The 21,689-nt window shown below is 46.2% G+C and overlaps 1 protein-coding gene and 1 pseudogene across 1 annotated transcript in view; one reads left to right on the top strand and one right to left on the bottom strand.

The window, feature by feature from the left end:
- Positions 1–2,711: 2,711 nt before the first annotated feature.
- On the bottom strand, positions 2,712–10,657 carry LOC148094120 (small ribosomal subunit protein eS24 pseudogene; annotated as a pseudogene).
- Positions 10,658–11,868: 1,211 nt separating this feature from the next.
- Positions 11,869–21,689, top strand: part of CGNL1 (cingulin like 1) — a 136,179-nt gene continuing 126,358 nt past the window's right edge. The window contains exon 1 of the mRNA XM_087821276.1: positions 11,869–11,939. The gene's annotated coding sequence lies outside the window, so the exon portion shown is untranslated. The remainder of the gene's footprint in view (positions 11,940–21,689) is intronic.

Below are 21,689 nucleotides of genomic sequence, written 5' to 3'. Positions count from 1 at the left end.
GGAAGCCCCAGCACAGTGCCTGGCACATGGAAATTCCTCCCTCCTCCACCTCCCAGGTCTTCAGCGAGGGAAACAGATGATCAGAATCAGGCAGAAGAGATCACACTGGCATTTTTATTACTGGTGGAGTTGCTGGAGAACAATGGGAATATTAGGTAATGGGTATCTTTCCAAAAAGTGATGCCTCGCGTCACCATTAATTGCACTTTCAACAAATTGTATTATAATATCCAGGTCTATATAGAGTAAATCCTCACTTGTCATCAATAGGTTCTGTGACTTCAATGGAAACAACATAAAACGTAACCAATTTTACCACAGGCTAATTGACCTAAACAAGAGTTAAATTCCTACTGCATCTCATCAACATTATAACAGAACGATATTATTTGAGGACCTGATGTAATTTATTACCATATACATTGTTGCTTCCCCTCTAATAGTTCATTGAATAAGAAAAAATTTCCAAATTTGTTGGTAACTTTTGGAGATTTTGTCAGATGAGTTTGTCTGTGTGGATTTTTTTTTCCTGGCCGTGGGTGCTCTGAATGGTCGGAACCAGGTGTAAGACTGGAAGAAAGCATGTCCAGGTGGGACTTGAACAAGGTGCTAAATGTTATAGGTGACTTTGTGAATTTATTTTCTTAACATAACTAATTAACTTGTAATATTTTATAAAGTAAGACCCAGACTCAAACTGTCCATTACTGGGTGACTTTATTAGCCACACAGTCTTGAACATGCATAGATGCTCATTGTTTAGATTTCCATCAGCCAGAACACAACCAGAAAGCTCTTTAAATAAATATTAATCATCTCCTCTCTTCTTTTTTTGCCATATACATGTACATACACACACACAATCAAAAGCACAAACACAAGGTTTTTGTGGTTTCCCATGTGGTGATCTAGACCCACGGGCTCTTGATTCTTTTTTGACTGTGGTAAAAGTGACAAATATAAAACTTACTATTGTATGCTACTTTTTTTTAACTTTAAATTTTTTATATATTTTAAATATGTTTTTATTGATTTTATTATTATTATTTTTAAAATATATCTTTATTGATTTCAGAGAGAGAAGGGAGAAGGAGAGAGAGACAGAAACATCAACGATGAGAGAGTCGCCATTGATCGGCCCCCCCTGCATGCCCCCGACTAGGGATCGAGCCTGCAACCTGGGCATGTGCCCTGACCGGGAATTGAACCATGATCTCCTGGATCCTAGGTTGACGCTCAACCGCTGAGCCACGCCCGGCTGGGCTGTTTTTATTAATTTTAGGGAGATAGGAAGGGAGAGGGGTAGAGAGATAGAAACATTGGTGGGAAAGAGAAACATCGATTGGTTGCCTCCTGCACCCTCCCTCCTGCGGATCCAGCCTGAAACCTGGGCGTGTGACCTGACTGGGAATTGAGCTGGTGACCTCTTGGTTCAAGGGTTGATGTTCAACCACTGAGCAACACCGCCCAGGCTCCACTGTTTTTAAGTGTACAGTTCAGAGGCATTAAGTACATTTATATTGTGCACCCATAACCACCATCCGTCTCCAGAAATTTTTCACTAAAATATAGCTTTGGAAACTATCAATTTTATTAAGTACCTCTCATTCAAATACTAACAGCAGAAGAAAGAAATGTAGACTGGGCAACATCTACTGCTCTCAGCTGCTACATTTCAGAAGAAATAAGGTATCCCCTTTCGAAAAATCTCTTCCCATTTTATCATTCCTTGCAAATCCATAGTAATGTTGCTTTATGAAAACAAAATTTAAAACAGAAAACAAATACTTTGTCCCCTGCTGGTATATAACAACCAAGTTTATAACAAGGTAACTATTTTATAGCCCTGCAAGCTCATTAGAACTACATGCTTCCTGTTGTGTTCTATCTTTTGGACAGGTATGTAATGAAGATAGATGGTACGTGATCCTAAGAGCTCCCTTACCAGAGAATGTTCTGGCCAAATTCAGTCTGCTATGTTTTATATGTTCCTTAGTATCATACTTCTTAGCTGTCTACATAATACCAAATGTAGGTCACCTTCCTTCCCCATATGCTTTTAACCATTGTTAGATCCATTAAGGAAGTTATAATTATTCTGAGATGTCTGAATTTTACTGCCGACTGGATAGATCTTTTTATGGTGTTAAGTGTGAGTATTAAGGCCCTGAAATAATAAATTGAACTAAGTTTGTGGGAGTTCTCTTTCATGTCTTATATGTTTTCTAAAAATTTAGTAATGCTATGAAACTATGCCTGGCCATTGTGTTAGAGCGTGGTGTCCAGAGCTCTGTCTCCCTTCCTCTCTCTGAAATCAATAAAGACATATTAATTAAAAAAAAAAAAAAGAAAACTTAAAAAAAAAAAAAAAGAATGTTCTAGAATATTGTCAGGTGGGAAGGTATTGCCCAGGATCAGGAGAAAGGGAGTATGCAATATCTTTGGCATGAATGTCATCCCCATGGTGGGTGGTCACCAGGCAAAGGGCTGACTCAGAGGGAGGGAAGGGGGAAACCTGGCAAGTCTGGGGCAGGCTGGCATGGAGCTGCCTCACTCCCATGATGCTCCCTCAAGTCCCTCCCAGTGGCCCCGATATCTATTTATTTTTCTTAAAGTTCTTAGTATATTAATCCTTTCCTGAAAAGCCTGCACAGTCACCCTAGATAAGTGACTGAAGAACCTTTACTCTTTCTGTGGTCCAACCCCCCCGCTCACTTTTGGTCAGCAGCAACACTGGCCTTCCCAGTCCCGACTTTCTTCACCCTGCCCTTGCATTCCTTTCTCTGTTTTCCTGAGGCTTTCTTCTCATACAGGCCATGTCTTGCAGGTTTATGTTTGGGTTCATTTTTCTTTGCTTAAGCCAAGGAATCATAAATCATGATAAAGCCAGTGGTCTTGCCACCACCCAAATGGGTTCTGAGTCCAAACACAAAGATGACATCTGCTGTGGCCCTCTATATTTTGGCTAGTTTTTCCTGAATTTCTATCTTAGGAACTGTTGCCCTCCCAGGGTGAAGGACGTCAATGACCATTTGTTTCTGCTGAAGTAGTTTGTTAGTCAAACTACTTGAGAGAGAGGTTTCTTCTCCCCGTCTCTCTCTCTGTCTGTCTGTCTCTCTCTCTCTCTCTCTCTCACATACGTGCATGCACGCACCCCTCTTGGTCTCCTCTTCCCCTAGTCTAGAATAGTATTTTCTAATCCCGCAGAACAAGTCCCACACTTAAGCTCCACATTTCCCAAACTTTTGGGTCTACGCCTAGAGACCTCCAAGTCCAAAGGCCTTTGAAACAACCTCCCTTTCCTGCCTTCCGCCCTGTCCCATCTCACCTGGAGGCAACAGGCAAACAGCAAGGGCTTAAAAGGAGAGTAGAGCTACAGAGAGCAGAGAGGGGGTGATTTTTTGGTTAATATTCCAAAATATTGTCCTATTGTGATGTGAAAAGAGTGGATTTTCTCCCATAGGATACAGTTATGCTTGGAAAATTGTGATCTGTTGAACAGTGGCCCCTTTCCAGCCTTAAAGGATAGTCTCCTTTAAAAAAAAATGCAATAAGAGAATTTGCTGCTGAGAAACTTAAGGTCTTACGAGAAATATATTAACAGAGCCAGGATCACAATCTCTGCTGCACATCAGAATCACCTGGGAGAACTTTTCAAAACCCAGCTCTAAAGACTGATTGAATTGGCCTGGAGGGGACCACAAGCAAGGCTATTTTCAGAGTTTCCTCGGTATTCAGCTTAGGGCCGGAAACCCTCAAATATAAACAGGCCAACTCGCCCGTTAGGCACAGCGCAGAGCCTGCACCCACGATTCTCTCAGGGGCCCACAGAAACGTATGATTTCTTCTAAAAGCAGAGGGAAAATGAATGTTTAGGTGGAAGAGCATGTTTTACTGCATAACAGTAACATATATTTCTTTATACCAATGCATTTGTAAAATACAATTTTTAACACATCGTTACGGTGAAGGGACCCAAAACACAGAAGTGCCCAGGGCCCACAGAGGTAACAAGTAGCATTAAAGGGACCAGTGTAAGGGCATGTCTCTGAATATCCCCAAGTAAATTCTGTGCACATTAAGACAGTACAGTGAGTTACAGCAGTGAGGTCTACACCTTGCACTGGCAACACTGATGCCTACATTTCCCTTTATCATCTATCTGTCTGTTGCAGATGTTTCTGAGTGGTCTCTATTCAGTTTCAATAAGCTCCCTGTAAGTTTTGCTCTGCTGCCTGTGATAACCTAAGAGGTGTTTTTGGTGTTTGGTCTTGTTCAAACATCCAGCACCACCTTTGATTTGGAGCTGCTGATCCGGGGCCTGTGGTTTCGGAGGGAGCGTAGACTGAGGCCTCCGAGAGAAAGCAACTTTGGCCCCGAGCGCGAGGCCCCCATCACTGTGGGCTCTCTGCCTGGCCTCTGCCGGCCTCTGAGGCCCCTCCTGAGGGCAGAGCTTCCTATGGCAGAGTTACATACACCCCCACTGCTCCTTTGCATTCTTTCCAAACCCATATCCAAAGGTTAAAGTCATCCTTCTCCTGTTGGCACAAACTCTGGAATTCTCACGGTGAGGGGAAGGCCTATGGACAACAATCGCCGTGTCCTTGAATTTCACAGAGGGCACTCGGGGACTGGGACGGGAGGGACTGACGTGAGAGAAGGGAAGCTTGGGACGAGTCATCCCTAGATGCCTTTCAGTTTGCTGTCCTGTGTTTCTCCAGCACAGCTCTGGTTCCCACAGGCCCAGGAGCAGTGAAGACTGCTCCCCCACCTTTTTATTAAGGATTTGATCTTGGGCAGGTGGTGTGGCTTTTCTCAGTCTCAACTCCTTTATCTGTAAAATGGAGATAAGAACATCAACCTCCCGGGTTGTTTTGAAATTTAAAACATTGAATGTGGCCCTGGCCCTGTGGCTCAGTTGGCTGGAGTGTCACCCCGTACACCAAAACGTTGCGTGTTTGATTCCCAGTCAGGGCACTTACCTAGGTTGCAGGTTCGATCCCCAGCCAGGGAGCATACATCGATGTTTCTCTCTCTGAAAAATCAATGAAAACATATCCTCGAGTGAGGATTACAGAAAACAAAACAGAACAAAAAAACATTGAATGTGAGGTTCCCCAAATTACCCACAAAATCCACATTCCTGCTGTAATCACCATCACCTTGACCTCAGAATAGTAGGTAGAGGGAAGTGCCAGTCTGAGGACTTCAGCTTGCCCTTGAGCAGAGCAGCTCACAGCCCTAAGTTTTAGGAAAATAAGTTGTATCCACTTCTGCACAATGAACTAAATTTTAGTTCTCCTTATTTCAGGCCTACCCACCAAATAGTCCCAGCGTGCTACTTTTGCTTTAGACATATCCAAGAAAAATGTGTTCTGGGAAGGAGCACTCCCTCATTAGAAGGCCTTGGCAGCCCTAAATGGACAAAAATGCAGCATTTAAAAACATTCGATCTGGGTTTCAGGTCTCATCCGTTGCCCAGTTGGTCCAAATACAGCCTGAGAACATGGCCTTCAAGATGGCTTAGATCATCTATGAGCAAATAATCCAACCCCTAAAATGGTTAATTAGTTTGCTACAGAGAAAATGTGGCCCCCAGAGTCAAAATTTAAATATTTTAAAAACAGGTTTTGTTTTTAATCTTGGAATTTGAGCTATCCTGAGTTTGGCCAAAGACGATAGAGAAGGCAAAGCTTTTATATCCTGGAGTAGTTTCAACATAACTAGGGACACTTCAGGGATAATATTTAACAAACGCATCTTTGTTGAATTAGTATCAGTTGGTGTTTTGGAGATGACGGAGGAGACAGGGATTGTAAACTTGTGCTGTTTCTAGATAGTTCCACTCTCAGCTGATTGGCTGAGCTTTCCCATGTCTCCTCTTGTTTTTCAGCCTTCAGACAGACAGGCCAAGCTTCCAGAAAGTCCAGCCCTGCTTGGGTCCAACTGATCCACAAATGTACATAAAAGATCTTTGACTATGCTGGATCTCTCCAAAACTGCTCTTTACTCCCCCCTGATTTTTTAGTCTACTGTACAAGTTGAAATGCCTTTGGGCAAGTCTGTGGGCCCTTCGTGACTCACAGTAAATCCTGGAAGGGCACCATGGAGTCAGTCTCAAGCCTTGTTTGCTTTTTAAAATTTTTTTCCACTAAAAAACTTCACTCCTCTTTCAACATTTCCAACTACATGATAGGGTAGGGATGTCCTACCTATTAAGCAAATAAAAAATAAAGTGAGGGTTCGTGGCAGGATAGCTCAGTTGGTTAGTGTTGTGTCAATACACCAAGGTGGCAGGTTTGATTCCTGGTCAGGGCACATGCAAGAAGCAACCAATAAATTCATCAATAAGTGGAACAAGAGATTAATGTTTTTCTCTCGCCCTTCCTCTCTCTTTCTCTCTCCCTTCTTCTCTCTAAAATCAATAAATAAAAAATTTAAAAAAATATATATAGTGATAGTGTCTTCATCTTCCTGTCTCCCACAGAATGAGAATTTGTTAATGGTACACTCGGCTTCATTACCTTCCTCCACACTAGACACAAACACATTTGTTTTTCTAAAGGCTACTTAGGACCTTTAAGTAGTAATTAGGCTCCACCGCTTCCCTGTGGGGTGCCTGATTATCACCTCTCTTTACTGACCCTGGGATCCAGGCCACGGGGAGATTAGGTAACTTGTCCAAGGCCATGGGCAAGTCTTTGCTAGAATTTAGATAGGTTGGGCCATTCCTTGCTCTGGCCACAAGACCCGAGCTCAGAACTTGATCTCAATGGCATTTTCTGATGACGCCTGTGTGCACTGACGATCATGTGCTTGTTCATTCATTCATCAAACATTAACTGAACACGGGCTATGTGCTAGTGGCTAGAGAAGCTGCCAGCTGCCACACCCTGTAGGAGGCAGGGCCTGGAGGAGCCATGGGCACTGCAAGAGCCCAGGCAGTGGACAAGTTGTAGCCGCCAGGACAGTTCCATGCAAACTCAGCAACCCTTAGTGTTGCTGGCTTCCCAGCTCAAGGGAGCACTTTGGCCCCAGGGAGCCCTCTCAGCATGGAAGCTGGGGTGGGGAGTGTAACCCCCCGGGGGGGGGGGGGAGCACCGTGCTGGAGCCTTGGGAAAGTACTCTGGGCTTGTCCTGGATGTTGTCAGTCCCTGGGGGGCATTCCGCAGCTTCTCCAGAGGCCCCTTTGCGCACAAGAGCAATCTCAGTCACACACCTAATCATGGTTTCCTCCCTCCGCCTCTCTCTTCCTGTTTCCTTCCTGCTTCCCGGGATCCCCAGCTAAATACTGCACCTGCCCAAGGCCTGTCTCAGGCTCTGCCTTCAGGGCAACCCACAGGAAGGCAGCCTCTTTCAAAAGCTCCGACCAATAGACCTCTTTCCAGGTGTCCTTCCCAACCCCCTATTTTTTCCCCAAGCCCATTTCTCCACTTCAACCAAGTAAACTACTGTACTGTACTGGTTTTGGCTTTGTTCACTACCTCCTGGGTCCCGCCTTGTGTGCCTGACCTCTCCTTCCCTGAACGCCCTTCTGTTCAGTCGGTTACCTGCGCTCACTGCCACAGGGAGTGGTCCACGAAGCAGCTTCCCTTCCATGGCCCTCGCCGCGGTCTGCGCCCTGCAATGACTTGTGTGCCATTTACATCATAGCATTCCTCTGAGTCTTTCCTCATCATGTATTCCATGTACACAAAATCTGCTGGAGAAAAGAGGTGATTTTCCTCTATTCTGCCTCCTGAAAAGTTCTCTTCTGGCAAGTTGCTGCAGCTGACAAAAAAAAATCTTCCTACAGGCAAGGGAGCAAAACTTACATCGAATGTGCGTTTCAGGATTTTAGAAGCCATGCCCAGCTGGCATAGCTCGACGGTTGAGCACTGACCTAGGATCCAGGAGATCAAGGTTTGATTCCTGGTCAGGGCACATGCCTCGATTGCAGGCTTGATCCCCAGTTGGGGGGTGTTCAGGAGGCAACTGATCAATGATTCTCCCATCATTGATGTTTCCATCTTTCTCTCCCTCCTCTCTCTGAAATCAATAAAAATATATTTTAAAAAATTTTTAGATGCTTTGCCTGGGGGTGGAAATATTTACTTTAGGTCGAGGCTGAAGCAGCCTGAGTGTTTATTTTGACAATAACAGCATCAAAAGCAGTTTCTCTGATAATCTCCCCTCTGCTTCTCTCCTTGCCCCCAAAGACTCCTCTTACTTTCGTTATCAGCAAAATATCTGCCTGGAAGTGGGGGTAATTGCTGATTAAATGCTTTTTCCACAGTTGACAAATATTTACCAAGTGAATACTTTCTACAGCTCCTGTGCAAGGTCTACGGAGAAGTAGATTAGGATGTTGGGCAGCACCCTGGGCCTTCCTGCAGCTCTCACCTACCCTTCTCCTCCCTCAGCTCTCGCCCTCTCTGTCCTCTTGACGTGAGGGCACTTCCCTCTGCTCTCCTCGCGCCTGGGCCAGCCTTATTCTCCTTGGCCTCTGCCAGGCTGCTGCTGCCCACATCTGACCCTCCACATCCCCACTCCCTCTACCCCCCGCCCCTACCTGTGGGGCCATTTCTACTGAAAAGTGCTGTCATTACCTCACATTCCACAGAAACGTCAGCAGCTCTCATAACAAATCATCTCAATAGCTGAGGCTCCAAGCCACCAGCCTGGAGACCTCAGCTCCATCTTTACCATCTCCACTCCCTCCCTGCACACAATTGGTCCTCTAGGCCTAGGGGTCTTCTCTGGAAATCTCTTACTTTCCTGTCCCTGCTGCTGCAACACCCCCCCCCCCCCCACCCCACCCCGCATCAGTTTGCTGGTTCCTGGGCTGTAGGTTTCTGCCATCCCAAGTCTCCAGGGCCCTTAAGTGTCGCCTGTAGGATGCAGGTGCCATTCCAACTGTTTTGAGGTGTCCAAGGGTGACTGTTTGGTTAATTTGAGCCCCCTCACTTTGGTATCAGATGCCTTTTCCACCATCTGGCCCCACCTCCCTTTCTAGTATGCACCCCATGACCCCTTACAGGCAGCCTCCATTCAGGAAAGTGGGACCATTCTCTGAACACTGTCACCTTAAATGTCCTCCTGGACACACCAGCACCTAGATCCAATATTTCTAGAATAGCTCAACTCCACTTCCTCTAAACAGACTCCTCTGACCACTGCTGCCTCCCTTGGATTATTATTATTATTATTTTAAATGTTTTCATTGATTTTTAGAGAAAGAGGAAGGGACAGGGTTAGAAAGATAGAAACATCGATCGGCTGTCTCCTGCCCACCCCCTACTGGGAATCGGGCCCACAATCCGGGCATGTGCCCTGACTGCCCTGACCTGGGATTGAACCAGTGACCTCTTGGTTCCTGGGTCCATGCTCAACCACTGAACAACATTGGCCGGGCATCCCTTGGATTGTTAAGTAGTATCCCCCATCACTATTCCTTAAAAATTTATATGTGTGTGTGTGTGTGTGTATAGTTATTTATTTATTTATTTATTTATTTATTTATTTATTTATTTATTATTGAGTTATAATTGACATACAATAGTTTCAGGTGTACAACATAATGACCCGATATTTGTATATTTTGTAAAATGATCACCACAATAAGTCCAGTTAGCATCCAGTTACGAAGATCTTTTGTTTCTTGTGATGAGAACTTTTCAGTTCTCTCTTAACAACTTTCAACTGTGCAATACAGTTTTATTAACTACAGTCACCATGCTGTCCATTACATCCCCATGACTTATTTATTTTAAAACTGGAAGTTTGTACCTTTTGACCCCCTTCACCCATTTCTCCTAACCCCATGCTCACCTCTGTCAACCACTAATCTGTTCTCAGTATCTGTGAGCTTTTTTGTTTGTTCTTTAGATTCCACATATAAATGTGATCATATGGTATTTGTCTTTCTCTGCCTGAATTATTTCACTTAGCACAATACCCTCAATGTCCATTCATGTCCCAAATGGCAAGATTTCCTTTTTTTTTATATGGCTGTACAATATTTCAATATATATTAGCTTTATTCATTCATCCACTGACGGACACTCAGGTTACTTCCATATTTTGCCTATTGTAAGTAATGCTGCAGTGAACATGGGGGTGCACACATATTTTTGAGTTCTGTTTTGTTTCCTTTGGATACAAATCCAGAAGTGGGATTGCTGGATCATATGGCAGTTCTATTTTTAACTTTTTAAGGAACCTCCAAACTTTTTGTTTTTTAAAATATGTCTTTATTGATTTCAGAAAGAGGAAAGGAGGGGGAGAGAGAGATAGAAACATCATTGATGAGAGAGCCATTGATTGGCTGGCTGCCTCCTGCACGCCCCTGACAGGGGATCGAGCCTGCAACCCAGGCATGTGCCCTGACCCGGAATTGAACCCCAATCGCCTGGATCCTAGGTTGACGCTCAACCACTGAGCCACACCCGGCCAGCCCATACTGTTTTTCAGGGTGGCTGCACCCGTTTATATCCCCACCAACAGTGCAGGAGGGTTCCCTTTTCTCCACATCCTCGCCAGCACTTGTTATTTCGGGTCTTTTTGGTAACGGCCATTCTAACAAGTGTGCGGTGAGGTGCTATCTCATTGTGGTTCTGATTTGCATTTCCCTGCTGATTACTGATGTTAAGCACCTTTTCATGTACTCGTTGGCCATCCGTATGCCTTCTTTGGAAAAATGTCCATTCCAGTCCTCTGCACATTTTTAAATAGGAGAGTTTGTTTTTTTGACATTGAGTTGAGTTCTTTATATATTTTGTATATTAATCCCTTTTCAGATATATGATTTGCAAATATTTTGTTCCTTTCACTATTACTTTTAAAAGTCTTTCTATTGCTATTTTAAATTATTGAATTTTCAAGTGACTATTTTATTCACTAAGTCAGCAAACATTTACTTATTAAGTATGAGTTGTGCGACATTTCCATATGGTTGTGTTTTTTTTTCAGGCAATCTTCACACCCTGGTGGGGGAGGTATCCTGCTCCTCCTTTCAGGGAAGAAAAGAAAACGTTTATGCACAGGCAGTAACAGCAGGTCAGCGGTATCCCGCGGTTTCCTTTGGACGGGGCCTAAACCAGGTAACAGGAATCTGGTTTCTAATCTCAGCTCCCACAACCCTTGGGCCCCTCCCTCCCTGCCTTCCTAACAGGCACAGGCATTGGTTATTGTTAGATTGTAATTTTGTGTCTCTCCACCAGTGTGTAGACATAGTAGATGCTCAATAAATATTTGTAGATTTGATTGTGGTAGAAGAAAAGTTATGCCTTAGGTTTCTGACTAGTTGGGGAGAAAAATTTCTGCAAGGAAGGGTAAGGCAAAAACTGGGCTCAGGGGCTGTGGGGTGGGACAGGAGGGGGCGGGGTGCGAAATAGGGAAGGCTTCCTGGAGACGGGGAATTTGGAAAGGCAGGCTTGGAGGAGAAAAACTCGCGCTGATGGCGGGGAGGGGTAGGTGGAGGACATTCCGATCCCGGGAAGGGTGAGGGCAAAGCGGTGCTGGAGAGGAGTGTGAGGCCTGGGGCGGGGGCGGGGGGAAGAGGTGCTGGCGGGGGGCGCAGGGAGGATGCGTCGGGCCCACCCAGAGTAGGGGCGGTGGAGGGGTGCCTGGGGGGACCTGTCCGAGGGGTGGGTGGCGGTGCGCGGGGAAGCAGCGGCCCAGGGAGGGCCGGGCGGGCGGCGGGGGGTGGGGTGGGGCGCCCTGCGGGAGAAGGGTCGTCGGGGGGCCGTACTACCCCAGCTTGGGCCGCAAGGGTGGCGGCCGCTCGGGCGCGTCTGGCACGAGCCCGGCCTCCTGCCCCTCCTCCCGGGGGGCGGGCGGCGGGCGGCGGGGGGAGGGGGCGTGGCCGGGGCTGGCCAGGCCTCCCGGTGGCGCCGCGGCCGCTGCACTCGGCCGGGCTCTGCTGGCTGCGGCGGGAGCGGGACCCGGTGGCGGCGGCGGTAAGTGAGCCGGGCGCGGGAGCCGAGCCGGGTGGGTGCGCGGACCCCGACCCGGGAGGCCGAGATGTCCCCAAGGGCGGCGGGACCCGGAGAGGCGCGCGCTCCGCCAGGTGCGCCGCGCTCCGGCCGCGCGTCCGCCCTCCGAGCCCGCGCCGCGCCCGCCGCCGGGCGCGCGGGTCCCCGGGTTGGAAGGTGCGCTCCTGGCGCCCGCCCGCAGCGCCCCGCCGGGAGACCCGCGGGACATATGGCGGGGATTGCCGGGGCGCCCGCGCGGGGCTGGGAGGAGGGTCTCAGCACCTCCCTTTAGGGAAGGGGGATTGGCAGCCTTCGCACCCCTACCTCGACCCTCGGGCCCGAGTGACAGCTACGAGGGAGCCGCGGTTCCTCTGGGACCCAAACGGAGCATCCCGTCCCTGTCCCACCCTGTTTTACTTAATTTCCCCGCGTGCTCGTCCAGACCATCCCTTCAAAAGGAAGGGCTCGTGGCCGCCCCTCAGCCCGGCCTTCCTGCTCCAGGCAGGTAGACCCAGAACGCCCCCGCCTCACTTAGAGCACATACCCTAACTTTCCAGGGGACTTTTCCAAGTTGCATCACTGTTTGGCCTGTAGACAGGTGCTTGGCTGTCATGTTGGAGTTAGTTATACCGGGTTAAAAAATAAAAAGTTTGTATATTTACTATGTGTGTACCTCCTCACCTCAAGGAAGCAGCACCCCTCCGAGGCTGCTCAAACACGCTGGGGATTCCTTTGGGGCATTGGTTCTCAAACTTGGCTGCACACCTAGGGAGCTTTTACAGCCACTGATGTCTAGGTTGCACCTCTGGAGATCCTGATATAGGTGGGCTGCGGTGCAGCCTGGGCAGTGGAATTTGAAAAACCAGGTGATTGTAATGTGCCCCCGCTTTGGAGAAGCTCTGCTTTGGGTCTTGCTCCCACAGCCACTTTCTGATCTACTAGCGCTTAGTCCCAGTACAGAACTCATCTCGGGAAGTCTTCCTTCAGACTTGCTCACTGAAAACACAGCCTGATCAGGTGCTCTTGGCTCCCTAATCCACCTGAACAGCCTGGTGGCTGGTGCTTTCCAACTTTAGACTGCAGATGGTGCCTTTTTTTCTGGAGTTTCCTTTGTTTCTCTTACTCTGTTTACAGTAAATATTGCCTGGGCACTTTCTGCCTGGGAGGCGGGAGTGTAGGAATTGAAGCCATGAAGTCCTTGCAAGGATCAAGGTTATTATCATACAGGGTTGTCTTATTCAGAGAAAACCAAGTAATAGACTTGTGCTATTTGGAAAGGATTTCAGATTAAAAAGGAGGAAAAATACTTTAGGCATCCAGCTTTTGGAGATCCTCTGCCACAGATAATGATTTTGCATAAACATGGGGAATTTTCCTTCAAGAAAGCAAGCTAACAAGATTCCTAAGGTTGATAGTGTGTTAATGTGCGTCATTTGTGGTTAAGTTTTATTCCCAGTGTGTGATCACGCCCAGCAGATGTAACAGTGTATATTTCTTATCCATAGAATAATTTGAGTTTTGGAATTAGTGCCTTACAGTAGTATGGCACATCCGAGGTGAGACTTTAGCCACTTGTCAGATGATCTTAAAAATGATAGGGAAATAAGACTAAGAAAAAATTGAGCCTATGCATATATATACACATATATGTATTTTATTAAGAAAGTGTGTTTTCAGTGTCAGTGATATTATTGTGACAGTCTCCTGGGATCTTAGTTAATTTACTGTGGTACCTAAGTATAATGTTTGTATTAGATTGCCACCTGGATGTTGCCATCTGACCACAAACCAGTGGACTTAATTTTTTTCTTCGGTGCTGGCCCTCTGAACTGTATTTTTATTAGTAAGTGGGGTGATACACTTTCAACAGAATGCCCACCAGAGGGGGAGGAACATTTATGTTCATTTCTAGTTCCTAACATGAGTCAAAAGAATATTCATTTTGAAAAATAAAAAACTGTAGTGTTTTGCCCCAGTTGGTTTTTCTCTTTTCCCCAGTTTCTGCTACCATGCCCTGCTCCTGTGGCTGTATCCAGTTGCTGGGAGTGGGGCCACTGGAGGAGCCCTCTTAATTGGCTTGGCTGGAGAATGGAGGTTATGTGGAGGTTATATGGTCTCACAGGGTGGCCCCTGACCCGAATCTTCAACCTTTGGGGAACAAGACCATATGGAAAGTGTTTTCCTTTTTTTTTTTTAACCAGGAGGACAAAATGAAACCATGCTATTGAATAGTTTATTAACTTGCTAATCTTGTCTCCATTTGGGGGGAAATGTTTATTTGAGGATGCTGTTGAACTTTTGGTGTCTGAAAAGTTGCACCTGAACAGCAGTAGTTACACTGTGAATATAATAGTACATTTTGGAAAAAAAGAAAGAAAAAATGTATGTAAATATGGACCTAAAAAGATGGATTGGAACATTTCTCACTTCGGGGTAGCAGCTCCAATCTTGTAAAGTGATTAGAAGGATGTAAGTGAACAGAAATAAGAAGAGAGAGTGAGTGACACTTCTTCATGGAGAGAAGGGGATACACCACTCAGAAGGGTGACCTCGGATTCGTGATAGTAGATGTCCCATCGGCTTCTTTTTTTCCCCTTCAAGTAGGGACAGTTAATTTGTTGTACCAATGGGTGGTTCAAGAAATTTAATGGCCTCCTTAACTCCCTTTCCCAGTGAAGGTCATTTATTTAAGAGATGCTACTGACCTTTATAAAAAATAATGCAACGGTTACAGTGCTTTTCTTTCCTTTCCTCCTCTGACCCCGGCACTAAAGGGCACTGGAATGGCTGAGAGGTTGGCATCACAGGAGAAAAACAAAGTTCAAGGGCAATTGAAAATTGAGTAATTTTCCCTGAATGACCAAGTGCTTACTTTATTCTGTCATGTGACGTTGCTGTTGTCGAGAAACAAGTTGTAACATGAAAATCCTTAAAATGGAAAAGGAAAAAAAGGGGGGATTTGATGGGAACAGCAAGCTCGCTGGAGTTTTCAGTCAAACACCCCAGATCACCCACTTCTTTCTTCATGTGCTGCATGTTCTCCCCCCCCCCCCCCCAAAACCACTGTCCCTGGGAGAGAGAGTGCTGCATTTTAAAGTCACACCAAGTTTTTATTGTTTCATTTCTTTATTCACTCATTTAGCAAATTCTTGCAAAGTCCCCACTTCTGGCAAGGCTCTGTATTCCTTGGGACTCCTTGGTGAGCAGGGCGCAGCCCCTGATTTCCAGAGCTTGTGGGTGGGTGGGTTATGGTAAGCTGGTTAAGGTGGGTGGGTTATGGTAAGCTGGTTAAGGTGGGTGGGTTATGGTAAACTGGGAACCCTTAGAATCAAGATGAGCGCAGAGAACTGTGCCGGTAGCTGGGTGGCCCCTGGCCAGCCTCACTGGATAGATCCCACTCAGTTCATCGGTACAAGAGAAGCTTCACTCCGGTTCAAATTAGAATTTATTTTATTAGGTCCCTCCACCAAGTTTTAAATGATGAGGAGGAGAGGACAAACCACCACGTTAGAGCAGCAGCAGTGGTTTCCGAGCAGGTGGGTTGCTTCATGTCTCTGACTCCATCCGGTGCGTGGACATGCATTCTCTGCCCACGGTTGTCACTTCAGCTCAGGTTCCTCGGACAGGCTTCACACTGGACTTCACACTGTTTTTCCCTTGGGAAGGTGGTTTCCAAATAGCTGACCCTTAGGGCTAATAACCCCAGGGTTAGAAGAGTCGTTGCCATTTGTTTATTGACTGCCTTCCAGGTGCCAGGTAGTATGCTCAGCACCTGTCTTCCTTTCTCTGGCCCCGTTCCCCGTGTCCTCTTGAGAGGCAAATGGCAGTGGCCTCACTTTATAGATGAGGAAACTGAGACCCAGAGACGAGCTGGATCTTATGGCAGCTCACAGTGCTCAGAAGTGGCAGAGTTGAGGGAGGAGAATCCTTGGGTCTGTCTGAATGAAAAACTGAGTTCTTTCCACTGCCCCTCTTTCCTCTTAAGCAGAGCTGATTAAGACATGGGATTTTCAGTGCTTTAGTTCTGGACTGACTGACTGTTTTCCTCTACTTGAGGATGCGTAACATTGGCCTGAAGATTCCTGTGGGCTTGTCATCCCAAGGGAAATTTTATGAAATCCTACTTTTCTTTTTCTTTTTTTTAAATAGAGAGCATAGAGTAGGCTGCTTAGAAAGGCTCTGAACAGTTCCCAAGTCCCAGGTTAGAGAGACGTTATCTCCATATTTCATCAAGCTCTGCAAACCTCTAAATTTCTGTAGGTAATTGGTTGTTGGGTAGGTGATTAAAAATGAAATTCAGTGTTGAACACTGTGGAGCAAAACCAAGCTGTGCAAGCTCAGTTCCTATTTATGGGGTACTTGGGACAAAAACAAAACTGTGCTGCATAGTAATTACCTCAAGCTCTTAAAATTACAGGTAGGAAGGGCTTAGAGGCCGAATGGGGCTGTAATTAGTCAAGATGAGTTTAAGACAGGGTTACTGAGTGCGTGTTCATTCTACGATGGGCTACAGCTCTACCTGAAGAGGATCAGCTCCGGGAGGGTCGTCATGGAGTTGGAGTGTTTGGGATTAGAGCGCAGGGCCCTTGCCCTGACTGTGGACTGTTTCTGTCAGTCTCTTTGTTTATAGGGTGGAGTTTAGTCCCAGCTGGCCAGTCACAGAGATCTCTGCTTGCCTCAGGTTGAGTCCATAATGGTTCAGGCTGTGGCTTTGTAGTTTGTTTTTTTTCGGTTTATGAAGGCCCTTTATTATTAATAATCCTTCACTGTGGCTTATCTTTTTGCTAGAGGATTGAGGCAAGATGACCAAGATTTTCTAGTTTTGACTTCAATAATTTTCTTGTTTTTTACACCTGACTTCCCCTAGCTTGCTATCCTTGTATTTTGAAGCATTTGAAACAGGCACTCTGTTTTCCTTTGAAAATTTGTAGTCCATTCAGGGAGGAGGACCTACTGCGCCCATGACTCCTCCCGGGGATCCTGTGACCCTGCAACAGGGCAGTGGTGTTAGTCCTGCTTTCCAGGTGGGGACCCTGGTGCGGTTCCAGTCCATGCTAAGTGGGAGTTTGGGAATTCCAGCTCAGAGTTTCAGACTCTAAAGGGCTGCCCTCTTGATTTTATTGCAAAGGAAAAAGAAGTGACCCAGTTTTGAAGTCACGAAGAGGTCCTGGTATATCTTGTGAACTAATCTATATCGTTGAGCTTCCTTGGAGCTGTGTTGATAGTTTTTTAAAAAAAAATATTTGATGCATCACCATGTTTGCCCCTGAGTTTTATTCTCCCTATTGAAAACAGTGACTTACTCGGCATTACACAGAAGCAGCTGAAAAGTTGATCAGCTTCTCTCCTTGCCCTAATCAAATATCAAAAACCTGGAAAGTTTACTGAGACTGGAGATTACAGTGAGAGCTTTAGGAGTTGGGGAGGAACTGATAGAGAAAGAATGAAGGGAGAGATAACAGAGAGAATAGTTTGCAAAGGGACTGCAGGGTGGAGTTTACCAAACTTAAGATTTCTTTTACTTGTGAGTTTCAGCTTTGGGGCTTGAGCACCTTTGTTCCAGTTGTAGCCAGATCAGCTCAGCTCTGTACTGCCCTGGGCCACCTGCTAGCTTTTTTATTTTTTTTATGGCGGGTAGGGGGAAGGGTAGGTGGGTGGGGTGGGGCATAGGGTGGGAGAGAGGAAATAGAGGGGTGTGTGGGGGTGGGAGGGGAGGGGATTAAAGCCACTGCTTACTGGGTTCTTCGTGTCTGGTCTGCTCAGGGCATGACCACTTGACACTACAGATCTGGGTCCTTATGATGAGTCCAACTTGCTGGGTATGAGGCAGCTGGATGGTACAAAGGAGAGAGGGTCGCAAATCCTAGGATACTTACCAGCCCTGCTGAGAGCTTTTAACTTAGCAACTCTATGGGATAGGTACTGTCATGAACCCATTTTACAGGTGAGGGAAACAAGGCCATGAGAAATTGAGTAACTTGTCAAAGTTGTGCAGCTACCAAGTGGTAGGGTCCAGGGTTCAAACTTGTCTGGCCCTGAGCTTTGCTGTTAAGGACGTAGCTGGCCTCCTTACACCCAGACCTCTGCCGCTGCATTGGTCTTCATTCTTTTTCACTCATTCATTTCTTCCACAGATTGTTGACTGCCTGTCTGTGCCTTTGTGCCTTTGTCTCAGCAATTAGAACCCCATCCGTGCCCTTTGCTATACATCTGTAAACCTAGAAAGAGCACAGAGCTCTCCACTGGCCTTGTATCCCGGTGTCTAGCAGAAGATAGGTGCTCAACAACGTTTTGTGGAAGGAAGGAAGGATGGAAGTCAGCCGGACTTTTGAAACTTGACATCCTTGTATTTTTTTTTTTTTTTCTTTTAAATATATCTTCATTGATTTCAGAGAGAGGAAAGGAGAGAGAGAAACATCAATGATGAGAGAGTCCTTGATCGGCTACAGCTCACAACCCGGGCATGTGCCCTGACTGGGAATCGAACCCTGATCACCTGGATCCTAGGTCGACGCTCAACCGCTGAGCCACGCCTGGCCGGGCTGACATCCTTGTATTTTGTCTGTCTGTCTCTCTCTGGCAGCCACAGTGATTTCTAAACAGAAAAACAGACAAGTGCTAAGAAGGGTGACAGTGTGGAGGGAATGTTTCACAAAAACAGTCTGAGAGTATTCTTGATAAAAGCATGTTTTTGAGAGTGTATTTCAAGTTCTCATGGCCAACGTGTGTTTGTGTTTAAAGCGTTTATTTTGTGAAGGGCATGCCGACCCCCAGTCTGCAGATTATTGTGAGTACAGGAATATCCTTTCCGACTGCCAGGCATTGTCTGACTGTTCTGGCCAGCAGAGCCAGCAGGGAATGCTTTCTTTAGAGTTAAGGACCAAACATTGGAGGGTTGAAGCACCCGCCACCCATTTTCCTAGGGTCAGGCGCTGTTTAACAGTGAAGTAGGCGAGCTGGTAGAAACTAGTAGTTCTCTCTCTCATGCTCTCATTCCTTCTGCGCACTGTGGGGTCAGGGTGTTGGGGGTCTCACCTGCTTGGATTGGAAGCCACACTTGCCAACCACTAGAGTGCAGTGATTTTGGGTAGGTTCTTCTTTCATTTGGGGTTTGTTTCCTCATCTGTAAAATGGGGATGTAGTGCTTACCTCATAGAGTTATTGGGGCCACATCTCTGACATAGTATAGCGGCTCTCAAATGGCAGACCCATTGGGGGCCTTGGCAGTATCCGGAGACATTATTTTTTATTTTATTTTATTTTATTTTATTTATTTTTTTGGTTAATCCTCATCAAAGGATATTTTTTTCCATTGTTTTTTTTAGAGAGAGTGGAAGGGAGGGATGGAGGGAGAGAGAGAGAGAAAGAGAGAGAAACACTGATGTGAGAGAGACACATTGATTGGTTCCCTTCTGCGCGCTCCCAGTCGAACCTGCAACCCAGGTATGTGCCCTTGTCTGGGAATCGAACCTGCAACCCTTTGGGCTGATGCTCTAACCACGGAGCCACACTGGCCAGAGCTATCTGGAGACATTCTTGGTTGTCATGACTGAGGGTAGTGGTGGCTACTGGCATCTAGTTGGTGGAGGCCAGGGAAGCCTCTTACAGTGCACAGGGCAGCCCCACAACAAACAGTCTAGCCCTGGATGTCAGTGTACCAAGGCTGAGGGCCCTGGGTAGGTGAGACCTGGAACAGTGCTGGTTGTTTTTAAAGTCTTTCATCTAATGGAGCTGTTGGTCAGTGACAAAGGGCCCTCCTTTCTTAAGTAGGGTTGGGGGTGGGGGGGTGGGGGGGAAGGAATTTAACTTTTTATTGATGCTTCTGGTTTACCCCACAGGTGCCCCTGACTAGGGGAAGAGCTACTTTTCTCTCCGTGGAGTACCCCTTAACTTCATTTGTAATTGCTTGCATCTATTTACATATAAATAATACATGTAATTTACATATAAATAACTTGGATGCTAAAGAAATCCCTTAACATCTGGGGGTAGTTAAACCTGGCTCTTAAGGCTGACAGTAGAGTGGGGCCCTGGAGTAGAAGCCTGAGGCTGTTACAGACTGGGAAGCCTGCTTTTCTCTGATAAAAGGACAAGTATTCGCATCACCCTCCTATCTCACCATGTTGTTCCCCAGGACTAAATCCAATAAAGCTGCACACGGGAAATTAACTGTGTATTCGTGAGGATATAGCTCTACACATGTGAAGGTGTAGTATGATTCCCAAGGTGTGCCTTTCGAATGTGTTTTTTAGAGAAGCCCACTTATAAGTGGCCATGCACTGAATGCCACTAAAGAAGGATCAGTGCTCAACAGCCAGAGGATCCGTGTTATGGGCAGAGTGGTAAACTGGCCTGGAAAATGTTCCTGTAGCAGTGTGTGTGACTCAGAGGCAGCGTGGGTACAGCTACCTGGCCACCCTGCCTCCGGTTCATTCTTCGGCTTTTCCCTTTTCTGTGTGTCCCGGGGCAAGCTCCTTGACCTCCTGACACCTTGGTTTTCTCATCTGTAGGATGACGCTAATGGTAACAATACCACCTACCTGAGGACAGGTATGGGGGAAGTGATGTGCCCTTGAGAAGTACACTAATCACAATCGAAGATAATATTATTTATTACTTTGGCCTATAGCAGGTATATTTTTACTCAGGTGAGGAAGGGATTGCTCCTGGGTTAGGGGCTGATGAAGGATTTTTCTGGAGTTCCTGGTATCATTTTTTTAAATTGTGGTTATAGACGACATAAAGTTGATCAGTTTAACCAATGTCAAGTGTTCAGTTCAGTGATATTAAGTACATTCACAGCATTGTACAACCATCACCACTATCAAATTCCAAAACGTTTCATCACCCCGAGGGAAATGCTGTACCTATTAAACAGCCACTTCACATTCCTCCTTCCCGGGCCCCGGCAACCACTAGTCTACTTTCTGTCTCTGTGGAATGGACTGTTCTGGATATTTCATATAAAATGGAATCACCCAATATGTTGCCCTTTTTGTATGGCTTCTTTCACTTAGTATAATGTTTTCCAGATTCGCCTCTGCATTATAGCAGGTGTCAGCACCATTCATTTGTACCTGGTGTGTGTGTACAGCAACCCAAGCCTCAGTTTCATTTGGCCTGTTCTCCCAGGTTACGTCTTGTTTTCAGGTTTTAAAATGCCTTCATTTATTTTGGTGCTTTTTGGCCAGCCTTATTTTTTCCACTTTTCCCATCCAGTGATTCTAATGACCCTTGAAAAGAATATTGGAACGAAGCTCTCACACCAGGTTCTTGGTGCCCTGGGAGTAGGTCTTATTAGGTATTTTGTTTCTGCTGAAGAATTAGCAGCAGGATCACATGCAGCGGCCTTGAGTTGTGGTTCATTTCCCCGGGACAGCGTGGCAGGTTTTAAAAACAAGTGTCGGGAGAACACCCACCAGGCCCCTCTTACTTCTCTGTTTAAAAGCTTTCCACAATGAGAAGTGGCCCTCAATTAAGTCGTTTAATAAAAACCTCCCTCTGTTTTAAAGCATTCTTGGGAAGTGTTTACATTTAACGCCACTGTGGGCTTCTAAATGAGGAGCTGTGGAGTGAGTGATCCTTAACCTGTGACTTTAATAAGATGCTTTGCTTTAGATTTCCAGGTGGAGGCCTGGGCCAGATTTGTAGCTTGTCATTGACCCAGACAATCTTGACTCTATCCTTCCCCCCCCACCCACTCCCCAGCCACCCCTGGCAGAAGATTCAGAGAGG

The sequence above is a fragment of the Miniopterus natalensis genome, chromosome 1 (genome assembly GCF_054644295.1).
Source record: "Miniopterus natalensis isolate mMinNat1 chromosome 1, mMinNat1.hap1, whole genome shotgun sequence".
Classification (NCBI taxonomy): Eukaryota; Metazoa; Chordata; class Mammalia; order Chiroptera; family Miniopteridae; genus Miniopterus; species Miniopterus natalensis.
The sequence above is the reverse complement of the archived record's forward strand: the minus strand, read 5'-3'. Positions and strand labels throughout refer to the sequence as shown.